Source organism: Fundulus heteroclitus, chromosome 10, assembly GCF_011125445.2.
Source record: "Fundulus heteroclitus isolate FHET01 chromosome 10, MU-UCD_Fhet_4.1, whole genome shotgun sequence".
Lineage (NCBI taxonomy): Eukaryota > Metazoa > Chordata > Actinopteri > Cyprinodontiformes > Fundulidae > Fundulus > Fundulus heteroclitus.
Genome location: NC_046370.1, coordinates 8,081,681 through 8,102,331, shown reverse-complemented (window position 1 = coordinate 8,102,331; position 20,651 = coordinate 8,081,681). Strand labels below are relative to the sequence as shown.

Below are 20,651 nucleotides of genomic sequence, written 5' to 3'. Positions count from 1 at the left end.
GCAGCTTCAGTCAGAAGAGACGTCCCCCATTCTCGCCTTGCATTTGCAAACTACCCCGGGTTCCCTCAGCCAAAATGTAACCGCACCTTTGTGCTTAAGTAAACAACTAAACAAATAAATAAGAAACCCATTTCCAAAATGCTCGCTGCTATTATTTTTTTGGATACCCTCCAAATCTGTTAAGGTACGGAGTAAGATTTAAACTGGCGTGTACAACCTAACAGCACAGCCCATGCACTGTCACAATCTTTTCATTAAGCTCCAGGTAAACAAGCACACTCTTTGTACATATAGTACCTTTCGTGAACTGTATTTATTTTATCAACAGAACCATACAAACTGCATTTGTAGTTTGTATGGTTCTGCTTCTGAGTCTAATTTAGCTGATTGTTTCTCTATCATGTACGATTTTGAACATTTCCATCGGACTGCCAGCGGAAGACAATAGGCCCTTATCGTACGATGGAATTTTAAAACTACTGGCTTGAAAACAAATATTTGCTGCATGGGAAATCTAATCTATGAGAGTACCAAAGCAGGGCACTGAAACTTGGTTTAATCCTTCATTATCTGTTCAATCCTCCAGCTGTTCAAAAGTAACTCTGCTCGTTTTGAAAAAAGTGACATAAATTAAAGAAGCTGAGAACCCTTAACTACAACAAACGGGATCTGAACTTATATTTGTCATCCTGCAATAATAACATCTTAAAAAATAAGCCACTTTGCAGCTCTTTTATTTGCTTCATTCCGACATTATAAAAGGAGAATATACATAATATTAAAGCTTTCATACCCTAGGACCGTGTCCATATTTAGTCACAAAGTAGAAGCCTGGTGAGACTTTTTGGCTTTTTGGCTAAGACGAGACGGCTCTTTCTGCTGGAAGATTAACCTCGAGACTATCATAATCTTCTTCCCGAGTTATCGTTTATTTAGCTTTATCCATCTTCCCATCACCTCCGACCAACTTCCCTATTGCTGCTGAGGAAAGGCATCTCTAAAACATAATGCTGCTTCCACCTTGTTTCACAATGGAGATGTGTATAAGAGGGTTTTTTTAACCAGCATGCAGGCCAAAATATTATATTATAATCTTTTTTTTTTCTTAAGTAGCAAATGCCTGTTGTAAAGTAGCAAAGGATGGAAAGTTTGATTTCATGAATAAAAGTATGGGCCTAAAAGCATGACATGACTGAAACATCATTAGTTCAACTTTGTAGTCCAACTGTTTTTAATATTTGCTTTTAATTTCTATTTTGTCACGTCTTATATTGTTTCTACATTTTTTTCCCAACTTGCTTTTATTCGGTTTTATTTTCCTATGTTTTAATCATGTAAAGCATTTTGGATTGTGTTTGTACTGTAATGTGCTATACAAACACATTTGCCTTGCTTTGCCTTGTTGGACAAAAACCTCGTAGCATGACACATGTTTACTGAGATGCTGAAAATGTAAATTTGACTTTAAAAGAACAATGTGAGTATACATCTAGAAGCAAGCCATCCAAAACACACTCTTTTAGGAGATGCAAGGTTTCTGCCCGACAGCAAAGGAATAGCTCCTCTTATGGCATCAATTCGCTAGTCTTACCACTCCTCAATAAGCGCCAGATTCTTGGAGTGAACGCTCATAGCGGTCCTGTTGACATTTTCTCCCTGCAGCTCCTCAGGAGCTACTGTGGGCATCTTCTTGGCTGCTTCTCATTGTCCGACTTGTGAGTTTAGGTGTTGGGCTACACTCCTTCCATTTTCAGACAATAGATTGAACTGAGCTCTCTGAGATGCTCAAAGCTTTGGATATTATTTCATAACTTAACCCTTCTCTAAAACCCTCTACAGCTATATCACTGACCTTCACGCTGGGTTTGTTGGTCTTCATGATGCCGATTGTTCAGCAATAGTCGCTAACAAACCTCTGTGGCCTTCACCGTGCAGCTGCATTGAATTGCATTCAGGTGGCTGTGTTCATTTTTTTTCAGGGCTATCAAAATTAAAATGGGTAGGTGGATGCATATGATCTGACCTGAAATCTAAAAGACTAATTGAAAACCATCTATCAGTTCACAGCACAATAATAATTTCCAAGCACCTATAACAGATCCAGGGCAAGCTTGCTGGGTGTGGGTCAAAAACAGCACCACAAAAAAAGCCCACTTTTTTTTAATGAATCTGCTTTTACCTAAACTGAAAGATGAAATGATATACTGACGTCAAGCATATGAAAGGTTAATGTGGGTACATTTGAAAAAGCAGCAGAAAGGCAATCCTGTTCCCCGGCTATATAAATCAATGCCAAGTGGTCTTAAATACATTACTGCTTGCCATTAATACATTTCTTTGGCTCATGAGGCACAGCTTGTTCAAGCCATTCATCATGAGCAGGAAATTGACAAGTTGATGACTTGTCAAAGGGATATCAACTTCGATCTGGCATCAAAGGAAGGAAGCACCGCTTCATTTGTTTGGTAATCGCCTCCTTTTTTTTTCTCCAGCGTCTTTGTCCGAGCAGAGTCTGAGCGCTGATAGCTTACACAGAGCACCGGTTGTACCGGAGGAGGAAAAAAAAAAAAAAGATTTGATTTCGGCAGGGTCACAGCCGAGTGTTGTGTTGATTTAATGGCTTCCTCCTGGTGTGCGTCAGCTCAGGCCATCAGAGCAGGCAGCGGAGAACATCTGTCCCGAGCACACAGGCACTTTGTTCTGCCGCACTCGGCCTGTCAGTCAAAACGTGTTCTGGCATGTCCCTGACATATTACGAGCGGTTGCGGCCACCTCTGAAGGCATGCTCCGGCACCAGTCCGGGGAGCCCGTGCGGGGATATAAGAGCGTGTATCCACGCCTCTGTGTGTGTGTCTCTACAGGGAAAAACGGAGATGACGGCGCGCCTATTTTTAGTGCGGTACACTGTGTTGCGCTGTTCTGTTCCTAGAACAGGCATTCGGGTCATCTGCCGCTACGGCGTGCACCGGGATACCGCCGGCTCTGCTCTCTGACCCACACCGTTGCCGCTCCTACAAGATTGGAGCGAAGGATAGTATTTTAGGGAGGACTATCTACAAATAAGAGATTGTTGTTCATCCCTCTGTGTTTTCCCCGGTGACTAATGGGCCAATAATTCAAGCGTCACTCTGGCATGTTATCTTGTGCTTTCTCGTGGGAATACCACCCTGGATACATCTCTGCCCAGAAATATATTTCTTTTGACATACTCAGCCTCTGCAAGGGATTGTGATGAGCATGAGCCGGAATAGCATGGAAAATCCCTTTCGGTGCAAGGTTGTGAGGAACCCTCGCCCCCCCCCCCCCTTTAAAAGGCGCAATGACAGACACAGCTAGAAGGAAACCTGGTGTTATCTCTTTAAGCCCGGTTACTCACACGGCTCCTGTCGTGTGCCTTCAGCGATTTGATAAACGGCAACAATGAACCTTTGAGCAATGCAGCCACAAAGGCTTTCAATGTGAGATCCTGAGATCAAACTATGCAAAGATTACTCACTGAGATCGAGTGTTGCTGTAGCGACTCCCAACACGATGAATATAATGTTCGACAAGTTTGGCAGAGTTCCCTCAACTTTAGATCTACATGTCGGTGATGCATGTTCCCCAAACTTACATTCTTTCTCACCGTTGCAAACTTTTCACAATTGGTCATGGTGAAAAACCAAACATTTCTTCTCTGCATTTGTATTGAGACTTTAGCTGTTAGACCAACACAAACTAGCACATGACTCTAACGTGGAAAGTAAATTATCCACGGTTTAAAAGTCTTTACAAATAAAAATCTGAAAAGTGTGACGTGTTGGTATTTAGCTCCTCCTGAGTCAATACTTTTTACAACCACTTTGTGCTGAAGTCACAGCTGGAAGTCTTTTGTAGGTTTTAGAACCCCATATCTATAGACAAAGTTTTGTTTTTTTCTGCCTGTTCTTTGTAAAACACCTATCACTCAGTTTAACCAACTTTCAACCCTTGCCACATATTAGCTGTAATATTTAGGTATAGGCCTTTGACTAGGACATTCAAACGTATGAATGTGCTTTGATCTGCATTATAAGCTGAACAATTTCTTTATTATAATTGTCATACTTAATTCTATGGGTTTTCGCAGTACTGCTATTGCAGTGGATTCCTTGAACTGAATTTCCCATGTGATGTTATATTTCAAGTACCATGGATTCAACTCTGCATGTTGATAATATGCTTGGCCTTTTGGTAGGACTCAACCAATTCAATTCAATTCAATTCTATTTATATAGCGCCAATTCATGAAACATGTCATCTCAAGGCACTTTACAAAGTCAAATTCAATCAGATTATACAGATTGGTCAAAAATTTCCTATATAAGGGAACCAGTTGATTGCTTCAAAGTCCCGACAAGCAGCATTCACTCCTGAAAGAGCGTAAAGCTACAGGGAGAGTTGTCTGCATTGTCCATGGCTTTGCAGCAATCCCTCATACGAAAGAAGCATGAAGCGACAGTGGAAAGAAAAACTCCCCATGAAGGGGAAGGCAAAACCTCCAGCAGAACCGGGCTCAGTTTGAACGGTCATCTGCCTCGACCGACTGGGAGTTACAAACAGCCCTTGACACCCTCTTAAATGTCCCTGATGAAGAAAAGCATCCCCACAGCAGGATGCTCGCACCACCACGTGGGATGACGCGTTTCCAGTTGTGCGCAATGTTCGTTTTTCACCACTCAAGTGTTCTGCAGAGCAGAATATTACCTCTGGCTCATCTGACCGCGGCCTCTGCTTCCACCTGTGTTCTGTTCCCTGCAGATTTGTGGCAGACTGGACATCCGAAAGCGTTCTTTCTACAGTTACTTTATTATTACCACTCCTCCATAAAACAAGTTTTTTTTCAGAGCATGAAAGTTAAAAGTTGCCCTGCTTAAAGACTTTTAGTATGTCCAATGTCTTGGAAAGTTTGCAATTCTGCTATACTCTTTCCATTTTCAGATGATTGCTTTTGTAGGGCTCTGTGGGATTTTCACATCTTAGGACATTTTTTTATAACCTATTGTTGCTTTAAACTCCTCCACCACTTTAACCTAACCTGACTGCTGTGTTCCCATGTCTTCATGATACCTTTTGTTCACAAATATCCTCTGACAAACCTTCGAGACAGAACAGATGTATTTATATGGGGATTAAATTACACACAGATGGACTCTATTTGCTAAAGAGGTGACTTCTGAAGTCGACTGGTTGCACAGGCTACAACTTATGAGCTTCAGCAGAAAAAAGGGCTAACTTCACATTAACAGCACACTTTTCAAATATTTATTTTCTACAAATGACAAACCATGATAATGAACTACTTTGTCTTGCTTTATAACATAAAAACCCCAATAAAATACAATGAAGTTACTGGTTGTAACACGGCAACATTTGGTGAAAGAAAAAAAAAAGGTCAAGATAATTTTCATCAACAATTAAAAAGCGTTCATTTATTCTTTACTTTCACACATTTTCTTAAGCATATGAATCCCCTAGTGATTATCTTCCTAATAGTCCTGAAGACTGTGAAACCTGAAGTTAAGTAGCAGGCTCTGCTCCCTTTGTTTGCCTTAGCAGGGGTGGTGGACATGTGTGCAAAGGCTGGGACTCAGGGGCCAGGCCCTCTGTCCTTCCTGTTCAGTTACCAGAGGCCTCTCCTTTATCAGTTCCAGATCTCACAAGAACAGAGAGAAAGAGAGACCACTGACAGGAAGGGGATTTTTTTTCTCTCCCCCTGTTTCCTTTAGAGAAGTTAACAGAACGTCTGCACCTTCACAATTCAGAGAGAAAAGCGGTTACTCATTAGGGCTTTTCGCTGAGGCTACAGAGAGAAATACAGAGGCCCACCTCGAAAATCTCCGGATAAAAATGAAACCTAAGCTAATACACCGTGAGAGAATTTGTGCATTTATTATTAGAAGGGTTTTGTTGCACCTACTGTATAATATCATTCACAAGCCAAGCAATTTCCACATTAAATGTGTTTAGTTAACATTTGTTAATACAAATGGAACCAAGGGTTCTAAAACATGTATTCCAGGCTTTTCCAGACTTGGCTACCAGGATCTCAGCCCTTAATGTTTTTAATTAAACATACAATAATAAAGTTTACTATGAATTTATAACAGATGTCTATGTAGATGTAACGCTTTAGATGTGCAACCGGGAGAAAACCTAGAGGCTAACAGAAAACAAGAAAAGAAAGAGACGAAGGAAGGACACAAATTATAAAGGAAGGAAACAAGGAAATAAAAGAATGAAGGACACAAGAGAAGAAAGAAAGGAAATACACAACAATAGAAGACAACTGAAAAAAGGAAGGACATGATGGGAAGAAGGAAGGAAGGAAGGAAGGAAGGAAGGAAGGAAGGAAGGAAGGAAGGAAGGAAGGAAGGAAGGAAGGAAGGAAGGAAGGAAGGAAGGAAGGGCATGATGGAGAGAAGGAAGGAAGGAAGGACATAATGGAGAGAAGGAAGGAAGGACCCAAGAACAGAAAGACAGGAATTAATGAAAACAGACACAAGGAAGCAACAGAGTTAGGAAAGGAAAGAAGGCAAGAAGGAACAGGGACAAGACACAAAGTAAAAAGAAAAGACATCAGGGAAGGAGGGGAGAAATGACACACAGAGAGAAAGAAGAAAGGAAGGTAGGGAACAAAGTATGAGGTAAGGACATCAAGACACAAGAAATGTAGAGAGATAGGACAGTAGAAAGAACACAAACTTCAGACAGGCTGGAAATATACATGTTTTTCTATAATCCTGTTCTCTTTTTCCATATTTATCCAGAGCTGGAAAATACTGAAAATGAAAATCCATACATCTCAGACTGTGGAACACCACATAAAAGAAATAAGGGATAATCTTCTTTAGTGCATCCGCACCACGAATCTCCGAAACATTTTCCCCCCACGAAAAAAAAGGCATCAGTGCAAGGGGAAGGGTCTGTCAGCAACCCTGAGAGAACTGACTGCGAAGCACTCAGCATCATGTCACTGTTTGTGTCACATCCCCAACCATTTCTCCTGCTATCACTGTCTACCCTCGCCTGACATTTCCACAATAAGCCCTTTGGTTTATCCCACTCAGCTGCGTGGCAGCCAGATGTTTGTCAGGGCACCATATTTCATGGCATTCAGGCAGCTCTAATCAAGATTAACCATCCTGATCTATTCAGTAAGTGAGACTGTGCTCGTTCTGGATGCCCTAATTACTCATCCAAGTCAGCATTGTATCACACGCCGGACAAACCAGCTACATTCTTACTTCAATTAATACATCTGTTTTTTTTTTAACAGGAATATGCATTGAGCCACACACTGAATACTGCAGCTTCTTGATTTAAAAGGATATTCACAACCTCACAGGCGAATGCGCATGCTCGGACTATATGTGGAACATAAGCACTTTGTTACTCAGTGTAACACCCCAGGAGATCCTGATGAAATCAACATGCTGCGCTGGCGGAGCCCACACTGGCCGCGTGCGACCTGCAGCTATCACATGTTTAAAAAAGCGAGCCGAATATGTGGCAGCACAAACAAAGCTGAGCTTTTTTTTTTTTAAGTCACTGTGTTAACAGGGGACACTGAAATCAGGTTTAAGTGACAGGCCGACACTTGATTTTTAACTATTTCCAGTAAACCAAAGACAATACTGGGTTCACAGAGACAAGACCTTATTTTAGCAATATTTTTTGAGAAAACTAAGAATCTCCATTTCAGGAGTCCAAAAGCGAAACCTTGAAAAACCTTCAGAAAACCTAAAGAGCTAACAATCAAGACTTCTTTATAAAAAAGTCTGGCTTTTACGGGATGATTTAAAACCTTTGAACTAGGGCTGGGTCGATATGGACCAGAAATAATATCACAATATCTTTAGAATGAATACCAATATAAGATATTTATCAAATGTGTTATGCTTTTCTTTTGATAAAGTAATTATTAACAGGCATCTCTGAATCAAAGCTTTATCTCAAATGTCTCACAGGCAGATTTGTTTTAAACGAACGGCTATAGATAAATATGAGAAAAAGCTGAAAAAATACCATACTGGAACACATAAAAGTATAATTGTCACGCACACTAGACCATCTCAATACATACGATATAGTCTCATCTTCTCTTTTAAAGTAATCTTGATATTTTTTTTTAAATCTCGATATATTGCACAGCTCTTCTTTGCACGGTACTTTAGTTTGAATTATGATTTATACAAAGTGACTACAAAGAAGCACTGAAATAGTCAGAGTAATAAATCCATTTAAAGTACACTAGATAATGTAGTAGAGAAGAGCAGGTTGAGAAGTAAAGGAGCCACATGTAAAAGTCTAAGGGTTTTTATACTGAACCCAACAACCTGTCTTATAGTAAATTTCAATTTTAAACCCTGTTTATCCGTTAAAAGATTGACATAAAACAATGCAAACAGCCTTAAATTCATAAAATAGCGTATTGTGTTCATTCTTTTAGTGAGTACACATTCACTAACTGGCACTAACAAAGGAATGAATCTAATTCCTTTGTAGGTTAGAGCACAAAACTCATCTATAAAGCCTCAAAAGTAAAAAATAAAGTCAATCAATTGTCCTTACTGGATATCTAGAAATACATACCCTTTGATTTTTCTCCCTTGTTTCCATGAAATCCATGGTATGAACAACAATGAAGCAACAATAAAGCATTGCATTAAATATTGCAGAGTTTGTGGTCATTGGGGACCTTCCCCATTTTATACTTAGAATTTCATATTATAGGTTTGGATGTTTTCTCCAGTGCAAAAAAGAGCTGACTGCAACAGGATATTTTGTATATCTGTATGGAAATAGGTTGCGTGCAGTTATAACACCTTCAGAAAACAATTTCTAACAAAATTAAAAGTTATATTAGAATATTTTTGCCATGATTTGTCAAAATACCTAATTATCAATATAATATGTACATATAGGAACAAAATTGTTTGTTTACAAGTACAATATGACAACATGTGAAGTGGGGTTGCAAAATGGAGCAAAGTCATTCTGGTAAGACAAAGCCCAGCGTACACAAACTTCTTCAAGCAGCCCTATATTTGATGTAAACATCACAACTGGAAATTTGAAATAAAGATAAGGTAAAACTGCGCATAACCAGGGGAGGAAAGAATCAGAACCAGAATCTGACTCTGAATGAGCATATGTATGTAACAAATGTAAAGAGTGCTCTTGACGACATTCGTCTGCAGTAAAAACCATATATCCTATGGCAAATTTAACAACAGAAATTTAAAATTTGAGGGAAAAACGTAGTAACCCAACCATCAGCTGGACACCAGAATCAGTAAAAACATAGAAAAATAACTTACCTTTCTTGTCTCTAATCCTTGATTTTTCACCACAAAGGACCCCCCCACCCATCCACACCACAGGAGGTGAAACACTCCAGCACTTCACGTTTTTTTGGTTCCTATGAAAAATCAAGACAAAAAAAAAAAAAAACATCAATCACTGCTACATTATTCACCAGTCTCCAAACACTAGATAACTACATTTGCATATCCCTTCCCCAAAAATCAAGTCCACTCCATGACTTCACTTCTTACAGATTCTTTTGGGTCTTAAGTGGCTTCTATCTGTGCCAGCGAGACTCTTCTACCCTGCTTGGATCAAGTCCTTCACGCTCCCGTGCCCATTAAGGACGAATCAAAAGAGCAGACGATGCTTCATGCCATCATAAACATCAAACATGACACTGCAATGTCACTGTTATAATGTATTCCGAGTTGACATCAATGCCTAATAACACAGGTCAGAGCTAAGGGTTAGTAGTTTGCTTTTGGTGTTCAAAACCATGGAAATTAGCACATTATTCTTTTGCAAAGTGAGGAATGAGGCATAATAAAATACTATTTCGAATGGGTGGTAATCCATTCGCAGCTTGGCCATTTGGTACCTTATACTATACTTTTGGTCACTTTTAAATTAGATTTTGGATTTTGGTGGATAATATCATTTCAATATTAAATAATCACTACAGTTTAAAGAAATCGTAGAGCTTCTATCTATCTATCTATCTAGATAGATAGATAGATAGATAGATAGATAGATAGATAGATAGATAGATAGATAGATAGATAGATAGATAGATAGATAGATAGATAGATAGATAGATAGATAGATAGATAGATATAAGAGCTATTATGGTTCATGCGGCAAACTCTTTTTTTCTTTTCAAAAACCTCCATACTGGCTTCTCAAACAGCTTAAACCCACTCTTACCATAATTCACACCACAGAGTATTTGAATCTTAATCTTTATGTTTACAAATTACACAGCGGTTGGAATATGTGAGTACGGCTAGCTGTTGGCTACGGCTAGGCCGCTAAGCAGCTTAAAAGGCTTCTAATAGCAGTAAGGAGCCTTAGGTAACAAAAAACTAAATTAAATAAATAAATAAATAAACATAATGGTGATGGCGGATGATTATTTGATAATAATCTTTTCCGGAAAATTGTTAAACATGAGCAGTAAGAGTGGTGGAAATGCTATCAAGCAAACCTTGCTTGTAGCGATGTTAGCTGTATGGTGTTTGTGTTCTTTCCACCAAATCCCCAATCAGTCATTAGCACTGGTGAGAAAATTTGCATTTACCACAACTTGTGAGTTGTCATTATGATTACAATAGTGGAGTCCTCTGTGTACCTAAATGATATAACAATAAAGGAACAGTTGTTGAAATGTAGAGGTGCACCTGACCGGTCAGGCTTTTCCTGGTCGACTTCTGTTTTACCTGTTTTGCAAACTCGTCCAGTTGTGCTTTTCAAGTAGCAGAACTGTTAACAGCAACTTTCTTTTAAACTGTATTCAGTTTTTCTTTAACCTTTTTTTTTTTTTTTTGAAGATTTTGTTTGAGTGTGATAAAATCAAATATCTTTGTGGCGCATGCTCTGGTTTTTTTGAAGGAGCGTATGTGTGGGACTGGTGCTTATTTTGTCCTGTTTTTAGTCTCCTTTTAATCAGTTGCCTCCTCTGCGACAAACAGCATGTTAGCCATTTGTATCCAGAGCCAAGTTTCCTCTGGTTGGGTTGAAATTACAAGGCTAATGTTCCCAATATAACTACTGTCTAAACAACAAGGTGTAGTTCCACATTTGGCAAGAGAGTCTGTAGCTACTCCTTTTGCTTTGTGTTTTCTTTATAATCCTCTGTCTTTATGACTGCAAGATTTTTCAAGCTGCATTTCTCCCCTGCTGGAAGTGGCGTTCTCCGAAAAAGAGAAAGCACGGGAGTGCTGGCGGGCTCAATGGGTCGACAGCGAGGAAGAGGAGGAGGGGGGCTGACGGTGGGTGCCTCCTTTTTAAAGCCAGATTCTCCCCAGATACCTTGGTGCTATTCATCAACAGCTTTTCCAGGGCTGTGAAAAATCAATGTGCTCTGCACTGCAAACAGTTCATAATGACGGGGGATGGAGGGAAAAAAAGTCCAACTGCAACAGAATTGATTTGTTTAAGTACAATAACACGGCTCTGCAGCGCGGTGAGAGGGAGGCTAGAGCACCCAGACAAAGACTGACTGGCAGTATCAAACCCCAAGCAGTAATTGACAAACTGCTGGCAGAGAGCAAATCTGAAATACAGAGTCCTGTTATCTAATTAAAGGAGTTTTTCTGTAAATTGCCACTGGACAGAGAAAAAAACTCCCCGAGTTGCAGATGTGTAATTGAGCTGCCGGTCCAGTCGGGATATTGTGTTTCACCTATTTTGTGTCATCTTTGCATGAAAGGGATTAGCTCCAAAATGCCAATTGTGTGAGTGTTTGCAGAAACAGCAAGAAAAATCAAAGATGGTGGACACAAACAAGGAACTTTCTTGTTAAAGGCTGCAATGTAATAAAACATATTCCCATCACTTGTTTCCTTTTTATATTAGAGATGCACCAAGAAATTGGCTGGTGACCAGAACTAAATCGGCTCAGACCTCCTCGCGGTAATTTATAAATTTTCACCGGGAAATTGGCTGGTAACCGGCTTGATCGACACTGATTGGTAACCAGCTGGTTGGAAACTCAAAACTTTGCCAGTCAGTCCCAAGGCCTACACCTACACCTATACAAATAAGCACACACACAAACACACATATTCACACCAAGGGGCAATATCTAGAAATGTGCCAAGAAATCTGTTGTGACTGGAATCAGACGACTTTCAGCTTGATCATCCTCTGCTGATGAATGGCCGGTTGGAATGTCAAGTATTTTTTTTTCTAATAACATTGCAATAGCATCAACACACCTGGAATGTTCAGAATTAGTGGATGTTCAAAAATTAGGTCAAGGGGAAACACAATTGTTTATTGTCCTACACTGTGGGAAATTCAGGTGTACCTGCAGCAAAGTGAAATGCTGATATCATACATATAGACACGAGGGCAAGAATAAAAATTAGCAATGAGGGCACCCTTCCAAAATAAGAAGAAAACTACTCTATGAGTTATTAAAAATAGCATACACGGAAAATAATAATTGGTCCTACAGTCATTTGTCGATTGAATTGTGCTGCCATATTTAAGATAGGCACACATTGTCGCTCAAGTGGTCACCTTGTGAAAGGCAGAGTTGGTTTACAAAGAGGGTCGTCTTAGTTGATCATGATTTCACAGGCTTATTTTTTTAAAAAATTTAATGTCTCAATGTCTCATCAAAAAAAATTTATTTTCCATTTTCACCAAGTCCGCTCCTTCATTTAGTGCATTCTAAATGAAAATAAAGCACGAGTTATAATGAGATTCAACTGGTACGATAAACTTCAGCTGTATTTACACAGAAAGTGCAGGTCAAGCAGTCAAATTTATCCTTTTTGTAATCCAGGGGGAAATGTAGGGGCATTTCTTTCAGCCATCTGAGCGGCAGTGTGCACTCAGCAGCAACAGGTTGGTGAGAGGAAATGCTGTATTGTTCCAAGCTCCCTACAGCTCATCAATCCTGCACTTGTATTTTTTTTAAAAGCACCCTCATTCTGGTAACCGCCTGTTACGTATGAAAACATATTATCTGTTCATTTACCCTTGGAGTCATTACCTCCAAAAGTCCCAGTAGGAAATGTTTACATTTTTAGGAAGTTAAGCAAACAAAATCTTTAAGACGTGTGGTTCTTACGAGGGGGAAAAGCAAGAAAGTTGTGTCAAGAGAGGCCAGCACAATAAAATCCTTCCTCCCTGCCTCGTTTATGCCGGCCACATAGGTGCATTTATCATTGTTATTATGCCTTCAGAAAAGGCCCTCCCAGGTTTAATTGGGTTCTCATGGAGTCAAAATCCCTTCTGTTCCAGCAGCCACCCGAGCTGGACAAGCTCATACCTCTTTAGCCAACAGCAGCTTTTACCGGCTGCATGTCGCACGGTGCAAAGTGGCCCCGAATCCAGCCGCTGTGCCCAGAGGGGGGGGGGATGAGAAATGGACGTCACCCCGCCAAGCCTCGATAATGGCATGAGAGGGACACCTGGGGAGAAACTCTCACCTGGCTCTGCTCTCGGCTCTGCGGGGAATGCTCTTGAGAGCCACAGGGCGTTCGTCGACCCCGCCGGCTCGCAGGAGCCATTATACCCGGTAAGCCGCATTTGCATTTTAACAGGCAAATACAGTCGGCAGCATTTGGACGTGGAGCGTGTGCACAAGGTGTGTGGCGGGAGGATGGGAAAGAGATTCTTCCAACTTAATGAAAACAATGAGCAAAAAGTAACAGAGAAAAAAAGCATGAAGACAAAAAAAATAAATTAACAGGAACGAAGCTGAATCAAAAACCCGTTCATCGTCTTATGAAATTGCAGCTCAGAAATTATGACCTCCCTTTCACCTTTGAGAAGTTGCATCCTTATGAAGACAGTTTCCTGTTGCTCAGCTGCTCAAGACATTCAAAAATCAAGCAGGATAAAATACCCTGCTTTACACAAGTATCAGGCAAATAACTTGTCTTCTTAAAAGAGGCGTTGGAATGACCAAGGAATAATAGTCAAGTTGATTGTGTTCTTTACAGGAGGTAAAGAACCATAAAACAAAAAAAAAATGTATTTGAAAGATCTGACTTAGCATTTTCCATCACATCACAGAAGACTACATGCAGATAATGAAAGTAATTAAGCTGGAGATTTCACTTATAAATGCGCAGTTTTATGCTGTCTGATGTGCTACCGGGGTGTGTTAACATCAACACTCTCTGGTGTGGATGCCTTTAGTCAGGGTAAAATAATTCAAGTTGGTTGTTTTCAGTAGGGAAGCACTGTTTATCTGCGTTAACATTGGTATCTGTCCTAGGGTTAGACGGTAATTCAATAACAATATATATCACGAGTCAAGAATATTTTATTTTATCGATCGATAGAGGGGAAAAAAAAGGATAAATAAAAAGTTCAACAGAAGAGAAGTTTTTTTTTTCTTTTTGCATCCTAACTCGTAGGTTAACGCTACCGTCATTACATCCTCCGAATCGATCACAAATGCAAGCTCTGCCCCCTTTAAAGAGTCCAGAGACTATGTGTATGAGTAGGTGTTTGGGGGGGGGGGGGGGGGGAATGGGGGAGGGCTACTTCTTTGGCCTCTTAACCATGATGGTGAGGCAGCACAAGATTGTGGGGTGTTTCACTAAAGCATATCAACAATGTTGTTTTTTCACAGGGATGAAAGGTTAGGAAAACAAATACGGTATCGGTAAATATTGGTTATCGGCTACGTCATTATCTGATATTGATTTCTGCCTAAGTTTTGGTATCGCTGGGTGTGTTGGTGAGGTGTTTGAAACACAGTCAGTAGATGTATTTAAAAATGCTTTTTTTAAGTCATGTGGAAACATGCCTTTCCTGGCTGAAAGAACACGAGAGAAGCCAAGACTTTGGGCAGATAACAGGAAGGCTGAATGGTCAGCAACAAAGGTATTATGTTTCATTGTTTGTCTGTCATGGAACATGCTTTGAAAATGTTGACAGGCTTTTGGCAGTTAAAAAGTAGAAATACTCACAGACAGTACTGTTTTAGTAATACTAGCCTTGCTAATGCTGGTAACTAAATTAAAGACAGGTTAAAATTTCAACTCTGTAATAACTTTGCCAATGTTTTACAATAGAGATAACCCATTTAACAGGAACTTGTCTTTCACACACATGGTATGATACAGCCTCTGGATACCTGATCCCTGTTAGGTCATACTGACAACAACAAAGAAATTGTTACTGCAAAATGACTTGAAGTTGGCAATTTCAGTTTGAATGAGTGTTAAGAGTGTTAAAGTTTATGACAGAAATTATTATAATGTTCAAAGACCCCTGTCAGTCATGGCAGATGGCAATTCACACTGAGCCTGGTTCTGCTGGAGGTTACTTCCTATTAAAGGGGAGTTTTCCTCTCCACTTTCGCTACATGCGTGCTCGGTATGAGGGATGGCTGCAAAGTCAACGACACAATGCAAGCCACTGTCCACTGTGGCTACATGTTCATCTAGAAGGAGCGAATGGTCCAAGTCAATAACCATGTTTACATCCAGTTATCACACGAATTTTGAGGGAACTTTTAAAATGTCACATAAAAGGAATGTGAATCAGACGTGTTTCCATCTTCTGGGTTGTAGCGAATTAACCTGGCCACACTAAACGTAATGCCGTCATACGTCCACATTACGCATGGGTGTAATAAACAGGGAAAAGAGGTTGCAGACTAGCATGTACCACAGATCATAACTGGAGCGAGGCTTTAATGAATGTGTTGTTTTTTTGTCATGGATAAGACTAAGAAATGTCAAGTTTCTCCACCGGTCCACAGGTGCGCATTTTTTGAGCATAATGGGAATATCCAGGAAGACGCCGGCTGCAGAAATAGCCGCACAGTCATGTGAGGTAAATGTTCTCTACGTCAGAACTTATTCAAAAAATGGATTTCCATCTCCTCTTTAGCAAATTTACTCAAAAGTCAAAAACCGCCTCAAGCGGGCGTAAAAACTTGTTTGTAAAATTTAGTAACTTAGTTGGAATCTTGCCATTTCCATCAACCTTTTCTAATGCGATACTTCAAAATGAGCATAAAAAATATTGATGGATAAATAACTAATGACTTAATACAATCTGCTAGGTTTCCTTTGATAGAAAACTATCTAACCAATCTGTCTGTATAATAGACTTCAATCAATCAGTCTGTATAGTCCATTCAATCAAACAATCAAACAATTCAGCGCCTTGAGATGACATATGATGTGAACCGGCACTACATAATTAAAAATTAACTAAAGTGAAATCATAATCTACTTAGTGTTTTAGATTTTGAACTAGAGCTGATCAAATACAGCCAACTTGTTAATAAACTGGTAAATACACATTATATTACAGGAAACTCCTAACCTTAGTGTTGTTCGTGGCTAATAATCAGCCATTTGTAGTATTTTCAGAGTGATTGCATTTCATGTGTCTCTTCTGCCATTTTTTTTTTTTTTAGCTGGGTAATCAAAATGCTATTAGAAGACCATTACAAAGTGATGGAGGTGTTGTAAGTGATTGGCCATCAATACACATAGAATTACTTCCTTTTTTGCTTCAAAATAAGAGTCTCAAAGATAGATACACTATGTGAAGCTATAAGAGCACACCTTCACATTATTTAAGAACACGTATACCGTTGTTTTGATCAAAAGCCCATCTGAACCCAATTTAGCTGTTACTTCCACATGAAGTGTGTCACTGCAGCTTTGCGATAATGACTACAAGCTTACAGATAATAGTGGCAACCACAAGGCACCTAAATGGCCTGAGACTCGGCTCAGTCAGCCGCCCAATCTTCACTTTCAGCTGATTAACACAAAGGCAAGCGCCTAGTTACCCACTGCTGTTGTAATTACTGAAGGAGGTGCAGCGCACACACATAAGCGTCATATACACCAAGGCAGTCAAGTGCAAAAGGTGCATTTGTATACATGTTGTGTGCCACCAGATGAGCATCACAGCAACCACTAATTACATGTTTTATTTATGCAAATGCTTGCAATTTACTTCCCACTGTGCATGACTTTCCATGATCAGACATCAGCTGTTGGAGTAAAATCCAATATAGGTTTTCCTTCCAATTGCTATAACTCAAGGAAGGAAGCATAGGAAGAAGGAAGGCCATAAGGAGGTAAAAGTGAGGATGGTTGAGGAAGGAAGGAAGGAAGGAAGGAAGGAAGGAAGGAAGGAAGAAAGTAATAAAGGAAGGAAGGAACGAAGGATGCAAGAAATGAGAGGAATGAAGGAATAAATGGATGGAGGATATATAAATAAACACGGAAGGAGTGACACATGGAAAGAGAAAGGAAGGAAGGAAGGAAGGAAGGAAGGAAGGAAGGAAGGAAGGAAGGAAGGAAGGAAGGAATAAAGGTAGGAAGGAAGGAAGAAAGTAATAAAGGAACGAAGGATGCAAGAAATGAGAGGAATGAAGGAATAAATGGATGGAGGATATATAAATAAACACAGAAGGAGTGACCCATGGAAAGAGGAAGGAAGGAAGGAAGGAAGGAAGGAAGGAAGGAAGGAAGGAAGGAAGGAACGAAGGAACGAAGGAAAGAAATGAGAGGAATGAAAGGAAGGAAGGAGTGAGGAAAGGAAGGAAGGAAGGAAGGAAGGAAGGAAGGAAGAAAGGAAGGAAGGAAGGAAGGAAGGAAGGAAGGAAGGAAGGTATGATAAATAAAAGGAAGGATACAAGGATGAAAGTGCAGAATAATAAAAGGAAGAAATGACAACGAGGAAAGGAAGTAAGGACACAAGGATGAAATGAAGCGCATGAGGGAGGGAGGACATAAAGAAGGAAGAAAGGCATGCAGGTAGATGATGAGGAAAGAAAGAAGTACATAAGCAAGGACACTTGGAAGAAATGACGAAAGCACAGAAGAAAAAAAAAACTTTTAGACAACTGAATAGATAATAAAGCCTGGAAAGACAAAGAATTTACCATAAGCTAATTTTCTTTTTCCATACTAATTCCAGACCTGGAGAGTACTGAAATTGAATTCCAGACTTTCCCAGAGTGCATAGGAACACGGCACTGATAAAAGCAGCGGTCACCGTCGTGAATAGAGGACCTTCTCACAGTTTCACTTTAAATTTCCACGTTCTACTATCTTCCAAACACTGAGCTAATGCTCGTGAGTCCTGCATGAAATGATGGCTTCAATATCGTCTCCCCCTCCTACTCTTCTCTCTGTAGCATATCTTGTTTCAAACGCAAGAGCAGCCGGAGAGGGTGCTTGTGTTTTCTTTCTTTTGTTTCCAGTGCTCCCCTATCAGAGCGGGAAGGTAGTAGCAACTCCCACGGGGGCGATAGAGATAGAGGTGTAGGCTGCCGGCAGAGCGCTGAAGCAAAAGAAAAGCCTCGCCGTCTGACCAACTCGTTCCTCCCCTTTCATGGCCCTTCTTCATCTGCAAACCAAATTCTTTGCCCAGCAGCAAAACATTCCTATTTGGTCACCTGGATTTTTTTTTCTCTCTCTCTCTCTCTCTCTCTCTCTCTCTCTCTTTATAATATCACCGGCCTGAGTGCCCAGGAGAGTTTACCATAAAGTAATGAAGACAAGCAAGGCAGATCCTTCAGCCAGCTGCAGAGGAGAGGAGGATGTAATGAGCTCTGATAAGTCAGAAGAAATAACCTGTATTTGCATTTTCAACTCCGTTCTTCATCTCTCTCCCCTATTATTGCCTCCTCTGTCTCATAATAGGGAAAAAGAAAAAGCAATGTGAGAGAAAAAAAAAGAGGGAGGGGGGGGGTTGTAGCTGACACATACACAGAGGAATCCAGGGAGTAAAAAGAGAGCACATTACTACTGGGAGGGGAGAATGATAAAAGGCTGAGATGAACAAAATCTGCGGGTTCCAGACGAAAGCAGAAAGACTTTTTCCGGAGCATATACACGCATTGCATCTAGCTCAACCATGACTTTGTTGGCTGGAGCCCATTTTCATTTGCCCACACTGGTATGCTCCTTTGGCGTGAGCACATCGTGCCCAAACAATCGTTCGACGGACCGGATTGTTGACTCGGATAAAGGCACGGCTACCTTCCCAGCATAATTAAAATGACAGATTAAACACAGAATCAGAAACAGATTCGCGCATGTGGGATTTCTCCCGGTTTCTGATTGTTGCGGCTAATCAGCGTTCGGTTGACTCATTTGGTGGAGACTCTTGAGGCACAAACGAGCGAAGTGAAAGAACGGAGGGGGGGGGGGGGGGACAACCCAGCAAAACATCAATAATGAAGAGAAGGAGACGGAGGGGAAGAAAACAAAGCTGCTCATAACAAATGGGAAAACAGGCGGAGCGTCTCATTGCGAGAATGCTAACGACAATCAATTAGCAATTCCTCATGATCTTGGGTGCGCCGGAGTATAAGGTGTCTTAATGAGTCCCATTTCCATTAGGCGCTCGGCTCGAGAGGCAACGAGGAGGAGGAGGCTGCATCCACCGGCTCCTCCATCTCGTTGCCTAATGACTGCAAGAGTGGATTACACCATCAACTCCTCGCTTCTCTTTGTTTATCCCTCGCGTAAATAATGGTCAACCATTACAATGCATTAAACGGGCCACTCTAAAGGCAACGAATGAGAAAGGGAAGGAGGAGCGCAAGTGTTTTGGAAGGCACCCTTGAGCGATCTCCGGGGAAATTGGCTAACGCCAAACATGTGGCGTGGTGGCAAGAGCAGTACACGCCTGACACATGTGTAGTTAACGCTGAAGCATACACGCATTGGCCACTTTATTAGGTACGTCGGTTGAAGTGCTTGTTAACACAGATAGTGGCTTAGCCAATCACCAGGCAGCAACTCAACGATCCCAAAAAAGAGAAAATGCCCTATGAGAGTGGCAGTTGCGTGGACAGTAATCCCCTGTTGATGTCTGACTAGTTTGAGATAATTTGCACACTTTGGGCCCCTTGATAACCATTGAGCATCACAGTCTACCTGAGTATTGTGGCTCAATGTGCCTAATCCTTACATATGACTAAAATGCAGTCCAGATGTCTTCGAAACTGGTAAATAGCTCTTCATTTACCTTTAGGAAGCTGCAGAAAATGTTTTTTTTTTTCTGTTATGTGTTAAAGTTCACCAATCCATGGTCTATGCCCGCTTAGCCACGCAGGGTTGGTGCCTATCTTCAGAGAGAGACATGGTACACTGGACCAGATCACCAGTACCATCAAAGAGCAACATAGAGACACAAAGGACAAACAACCATACACACACTCACACCCAAGGACAATTTGGACAAAGCAATTAACGTAAAAAGTCATGTTTTTGGACTGTGGGAGGAAGCTGGAGTACCCAGAGAGAACCCCCACATGCACAGGGAGAACATCCAAACTTCATACAGAAAGACCCCAGGATCTTTTTGCTGCACGACAACAGTGCTACCACTTAATAGTGCTGCCACTGTAGAGCCCTGTGTTAAAATTCTTCACAATTAATTGTCTCAACTGGTAGACATCAGGTTTGGCAGGATATGTCTTTTTAAAAAATCTGGATGGTATTGGCCAGAAAAATTCTGATCAGTGCATCTCTTCAACGGATCTTTTCATACCGTTAAAAGTTAGTTTGGTTTCATGAGATGGTGTAAATGTAATTTTGATGTAATTCCCCTTAAAGCTGGGGATCTGAACATTGATCTGAATCTGAGCA

The 20,651-nt window shown here is 40.6% G+C and overlaps 1 protein-coding gene across 3 annotated transcripts in view; it reads right to left on the bottom strand.

Moving 5' to 3' along the window:
• Window positions 1-20,651, bottom strand: part of LOC105928236 (zinc finger MIZ domain-containing protein 1) — a 150,219-nt gene that overhangs the window by 96,230 nt on the left and 33,338 nt on the right. For 2 of the 3 annotated variants that reach the window (XM_012865396.3, XM_012865397.3), the window contains exon 2: window positions 9,342-9,442. The exons of the other annotated variant lie outside the window; for it this stretch is intronic. The gene's annotated coding sequence lies outside the window, so the exon portion shown is untranslated. The remainder of the gene's footprint in view (window positions 1-9,341; window positions 9,443-20,651) is intronic. 3 annotated transcript variants of the gene reach the window in all.